Genomic DNA, 6,842 nt, shown 5'->3' with positions numbered 1-6,842 from the left:
CATTTATTTTTAATTTATTAGCTTTTAAGTTAGTCAGTTAGTCAGTTAGTTTGTTAGTTAGTTAGAGGCAGATATTCTTAAAGAACATTCATTCAGGAGGCATTGTTTTGATGCTGGGGCTATAAATGTTGCACTGTGAGAGACCAATTTCTTGTTTGTGTAAATCTATGTGTGTGTCGCTATACATGGAAGCGCATGTTGTTTAGCCTCTAAGTATGCAAATCACACTATTTCAAATGCCCCCACTCCGCTGTCACACATTACATTTACATTAAGGTTCATCATCTGTTCCAGGAACACGCCTCTTGTTTTCTCTGTACTGTGAAAAAGTTAGCGTGTCCTTTTTTTGTCTTCTCACCAGTTTCTTTTCTCCAATACCCTTTTGTTTTTGCCTCTGTCTGCTGACACATCAGGATGACACTATTCTGTTTCCAACCCTCTTGTGCTGCTCGCACGCTCTGTCTGCTGCACCATGCCAGAGTGAGTCACATCATTAAAGACGCTGAAGCCACCGACCTTGCCCACAGCTTACCAGCCAAATAGCCCAAATGGTGCATTGAGCCAACACGCCACATCAATGTGGGTGGGGATCAGCATCTTTCTGCCACCTCTCCCCCCACACCCCCCATCCCCACCTCCTCTGCTTGTTCACCGGCCTGGCTGTCTGTGTAATTTTTGATAGAATGATTTGCACTGTCAAGCAAGCCCTGAATCTTACACTGCGGTTGCTATGACGTCAGACAGAAGCAGAGAGGCGGAGGGAGATGCCTGGGGGAGGAATGAGGAGACAGACAGAGATCGAGAAACACCAAGGGTGGGAAAATACATGTCAGAGGGAGGGATGGGAAATGATTATGTGATGAGCAGAGAAAAATAATTGGATCACGGAGGAATTTGTGAGGATCAAAAGAAGATAAAATGACCAAGGCAAAGGGTGAAACAGAGAGAGCAGTAGATGAACAGCACATGCTGTATCAAAGAGGCCTGTTTTTTTCTTTATATTGTGAAAAAAACAAAAAAAACAACCTGAAAACAGCCTGTTGTGCATGTGGGTGGGCCTTTAGTCAGCTCAAAGGTTTGAACAGAGACACGAATGCATGCCCTTGTGTTATTGACGTGTTCAAAGGATTAGATGAAAGAGTTTAGTGATCCCGATGAATCAGTCGGTTACTATCAGATTGATTAACGGGGGGGAAAGAAAGAGAGCGTTGCCACTTGTTCACACTGGATCAATATGCTGCAGTCCTGCAGTTACATATCGTGTCAGAAGATGGTACTGTTGCATCGCATCAGGCTGTGCACAATTAATTATGGATGTGGGCCATATTTCAGATTATATTTTGAATGTTAATGTGTGCGTGCGTACGTGCGTGCTTGTGTGTGTGTGTGTGTGTGTGTGTGTGTGTGTGTGTGTGTGTGTGTGTGTGTGTGTGTGTGTGTGTGTGTGTGTGTGCAGTCATGTATATGAAAATTGACTTGTGAACTCACATGTGTCAGTGCTGTTCATGCATAAGCATGTGTGCATGCATACATAATTGTACTCTCTGTGTCATACGTACGTGTGCTATTTCTTTTTTTTTTTTTTTTTTATAAAGAATGAGCCTCCACAGTCTTTTTCACGTGACCATAACCCCTTCACCTGAAGCCATTACTCTGAAGCATGATTAGGTCTACATGTCTGCACCATCATTATGGAAATGCATATGGGGCACTCTTCAGACATGGAGTAGAGGTTGATGTGACCTGCTTGATGTGGCCCCCGACTTTTGGGATAATGTCCATCATTTATGCATATCAGGCCCGGCCAGAGGAGTCATACTGGGTCTCTGGGGCAGGATATGGGGCTTTTACACAGCTGTTCCCTGGATCTCGCAGGGCTTCTCCTGTGATGAGAAGGATTGAAGGTAAAGCGCAGGGTCAACGGCATGGGATGTCTCGTGGGTGCTGTGATGGGATGGGTTTTATGACACAGTCCTTTGTGAATGCATATTGTTTGTAACCTAGGGCATACAGCAAAGATAGTAAAAGTTATTGGGATGAAGAATAATACAAATGAAATAAGGGGCTAAATTGAATTAAAAAAAATAAAAGAGTTTATTTTTCTTTCTTCCTATTTTTGGACCACAGAAATCAAAAAGGTAAGGTCAAAGAGAAGAGAAAAATATATGACAGGAGCCTCCTGGGTGTGACCATTACTTCAATGTACCTCCTGTAAATCCTACACGTTTTCATTTCTCTGTCTAAGCATGTTTATCATTCATGGAGGTTACGCCATTTGGGAAATGAAGCACTGGGTTGCGAAATAAAAATACATATACATGTTCACACATCGCAGTCGTTGATGCGATGTGATGTAAGGGAGGTGGGTCTGATGATGGACGCAGGGGTTGACAGGATGGTGCATGCTAGAATGAAGTGGTGGGGAAAAATCAGATAAATATATTTTTCTTTGTGACAACGTAACGCAGAGCCAAACACGGGGGGGGGGGGGGGGGGGCGGTGGTGATGGAAGTCATAAAGCTGCAGCAGAATGTTTGGATGCTGATTTCACTGCAGCATATAAATGCACTGCAAGAAGGCATAAGAGCAATAAAACTTATATATTCCGACCTGAGCAAAACGTATAAAGAGCCAACCGTTCAGGCTGCGAAAGAAATCAAAATTTTGCGATAGAACTGCAGTGTGGTATCGCAACACAGCAGAGACTTGATTGCAATTTGTAAAATTGGCCGGCATGCTGCAGTCCGTGCTGAGACAACGCGTCGATAGTCGGTATCCTCTGAAACCTACATCCTCCCTAGAAATTGTACCTGTGCCTTCTGTGCCTTTATGGCCATGTGTAATGACAGTGCTGTCACTGTTAGTGCGTAGTAATCATGTCACTTCATTGCGTCCATCTGACGTGACCATGTGCGAAGTAAGAGGACAGTCATTATTTGCCTTAGTGATAGACACAGATGGATGGGTGTTATAGTAACAGTAATCCCTCCAACCATCTCCCGTGTTGACCTCCAGTATAATGCTTGTTAACCTTTGAACCCTGTCAATATGTATGAGTGTGTGTGCATGTGTGTGTGTGTGTGTTGGCAGATATGAATTCACCGTGGATACGTACATAGGGAGGATCACTTTCCACTGCACAGACTCAGGCCATCCATTTCTTGTACACTTCACCCGGACGTTCAGACAGTCGCAGGACAGGCCGGGACAGGTTTCCAGTATATCACGGAGCAAACACAAAGAGGCCGACAACTCACACTCACAGCCATGGGAGATTTAGAGTGACCTCCAATGATCTTACAAGGGGAGAACCTGCAAACGTCACACAGAAAGGCTCACACCTGGACTCAAACCAGAGATCTTAGTTGCTCTGGAGTGAACCACTATAGCTCAGCGTGGCCCTACTCCACTCACATAGTGCCTGTAAACGAGAACTGCCATTGTAACAGGAATTTGGCGGTATGAAAGACCGCAATCTGGGATTAGATAACCTCACACTTATTTTGCAAAACTGCAATAAATATAATAGAAATAATGTTGAGTAAATTACTTTCCACGAAAATCTAAAGCCTCTCGTTCTCATTATGGGAATCACTGTTTTAAAGTAATTGTGAATTACTCATTGTGTGTGATTGTTTGCTCCCTGCATTATGAGTCTGTCTGCTGCTGATTTATATTGTGGTGACATAAGATTATAAGTGCCCCTGTGGGTGTTATAAAACACCTTGCTGGCTTTGAGGCGCAACTGGTCCCTGTGGTTTTTAGCAACAAAAAAAAAACAAAAACAAAAAAAAAAAACTGTCGATTTTGTTTAATGTTAGCTTCTTTGCCGTCAATAAATTCACAAACTGCTAAGCTTTTGTTCTATGATTAACATTTTATGTTACCCTTATCTACAATTATTTTGATAACCTTGTGCACCTCAGTCCATGTACTGCTCATCATCTGCCACAGAATATCTAAACTCTTGATCAACCACTTGAAGGACGGGCTGTTTCTCTACAGTACCAAATGGTAATTGCCTGCTTAAGACATTGAGATGGAGCTCTCTCTGTAGGTTGTCTTTATCACTCCCATTAGTCTCCATTAGACAGACAAAGAAAAAAGAAGAGCGAGTAAAGGACTAAGGGGACAGTGAAAATATAAGATCTTAGCTTACTGTAGGTCAACACATTTATGCATGCACATATCTGTCATTACTGAAGCTGAGTGCGAGCTAAGGAGATTAAAGAGTGGTGCTTTTTTTTTTTTTTTTGCACTATATGTTGACTTATACCCATATATAATAATAATAATAATAGGCACACGGACTCGCCTATATTGACAGTAGTGTCTATAACCGTACACTTAGTTTGTGAAGAGAGGTTGATATGGAAGCCTAATGGGTAAAGAGCACGGGGATTATTTTAAAAATGTAAGAGAAAGACTGTCCGTCAATAAAGCTGTTATAAGTTAATAATTCTAAATATACATCATTCTGAGTGTGTTATTGCATTCATGAACAACAGATGTCCTTTTGTCAGGCTGCTTTAAGTGCTGCCGATGTCACATTGAGTATAATTTACATGCAGGTCTTCTTTGGTGGGTGTCAGTTATGAATATTATACAAGGTGAATAAAAATCTCCCCCCAGCAACACAGTGCAAGACGGGAAGCTTTCGCTTTCAGCCATATGCACAAACAAATACTTATTCCTCTTGTTTCCTGAAATCTCTTGATACATTTCTGCTTGTTGCATAACTGACTCATTCCAGTCTGTCCGAGATAGATGTCTTTGAATCATGTCTGAGCCAATTATTACAACATGAGAAAAAAAAAGAAAAAAATGACAAGAGAGATAATATTGACATCAATCTACAATATTAACTTTAACGGGGAAATATGTAACACATTGACATCAGTTCAGGGCTCGATACATTGTGCAAGTCGTGTATGTTGATTAAATCTTTAGATGTTTTCATTTAAAAGCTGTTTTATTTCATGCCCCAGATAAATTATAGAACAACAGCTCAAGAAACGTTTGCACTTATTCCCACTAATTCCTACAGAAATCTTTGATAACCTCATAAGATGTACAGTTTGTGCAACTAAATTCGGGTTTTCTGGGGCAGTATGTTTCCCATTAAATATGATCATTACCCATTCCATGCACTCTAATAGAAGATGAGTGTTTAAACTTTCAGCAGAAGTTTCCATCATGTCTAACAGAAATCGTTCTGCCCACCACAGCAGATAAAAATCAGCATCAGGAGGAGCTCCTGGTGGTAATGACTGATAATAGTAACGGATGGGATGCCTGTTTCCCTGATACGAATCAGCTGATGGAGATGGTGCTGTCCACTATCAGCACGCCGGCTGTTGATAAACACTAGCGAGTCCTTGTGGGAGCCTATGCAAAAGGTCACAATATCTCAACACTATATTAGATAGGCAAGGGCATCGTTTGCTCTGTGAAATTTAAACCGACTTCATGGTTGACATAAGAGCTTCACACAATTTCTTCACACTGGTGCCGCAAATCTCCTGTTATACCCTTTTCCAAAGTTGTTTGATTCAGATCCGGTTCCATAGAAGGCAACTAGTATGACAATCTTCTGTTGAATTCAGTAGTATCATATTCAGCTCTTCTTGTGTCATGAGCCTATAATCATATATGGGTTTGACTTTCTGAAATGAGTGGCATGATAGTCAAATTTTTAGAGATGTGTCTGTAATTATACTTTCCAGACAGATGCCATTTGATCAGAAATCTGAGAAGCTTGGACATCAATCAATCGCCATCACATTTCAACTTCAACCTGATGTTTGATTCAAACGCGGGTCCATTACTCATTACGCTGCTGCCACACAGCATTTAATATACATGCATTTATTACAGCTTCGTGAGTATCTGTATGAGTAGGAGTGTGAGCGTGACAGCAACCTCCAGTAAAAAAAAGACAATTGGCTTTCTTTCTTTTTTTTTCCTCGGTTGGGCCAAGATGAACTTTCTATGATTCTATTTTTCTACAGAGCAAATAAAGCAGCTCATACATCACAGTATGGGTTCGGGAACTAAACAGCATTAAAACATTTTTTTTGAAACGGAGTTGCTGAGGTTCACTTAAAAGGCTTTTTTTTTTTGCAATTTGGATGCATGTACTGCCCAAACTCTTACCACAGAGACTTTATTAAAACCTGTTTGGAGTAAACACATCCCAGTCGGGATCTGAACAAAATGAGCAGCAGAAATGCCTCCAAGCGATCAGTAACTGAAGGTAAAAGTAGGCCATTCAAGAGAATAGTTAAGGGGGGGAAAAAAAAATCAAATTATATTTGTTGCAGAAATATCAGCTAAAAGGCACGAACAAATCTGGTTGCTGATGTGCTTTTTTCAACATGCACATAGCTGATTATTCAGCCCCCCAAAGTCCCTGTATCACAGCGTGTTGTGAAAAAAAAAAAAGAAGCTCATATTTGTAATGAAACAATATTAAACTCAAGTGCTGGTAACAAGTACTGAACCCTATGAGGCAGAATCCAGGGAAGACGTGAAGAATTGGCAAGCAGTGCTGATTGATAGCAGGTGTTCGAGGGGGAGTTTGAACCGAGCCACTCTCCTTATCCTTATCCCACCCTTCTGCAAACAGAAAATATGTGTTTTCATGCGGAGGAATATTTGACTTTACGCATAAAATAATAATGCCGAGTTCACAATATTGTTGTTGACCATGGACGGCCAACCAAAATTGAAAGAATATAAATGATTTAATTATTTTTTGGAATATAGGAGAAAGAAGTAAAAATAATGCATATTTGATATTTATGATCAGAACTTATCATGAAAGCAAATAAAATGAAATT

The sequence above is a fragment of the Lipophrys pholis genome (assembly GCF_963383615.2).
Source record: "Lipophrys pholis genome assembly, chromosome: 19".
In the NCBI taxonomy this organism is placed as follows: Eukaryota; Metazoa; Chordata; class Actinopteri; order Blenniiformes; family Blenniidae; genus Lipophrys; species Lipophrys pholis.
This window is presented reverse-complemented; position numbering follows the sequence as displayed.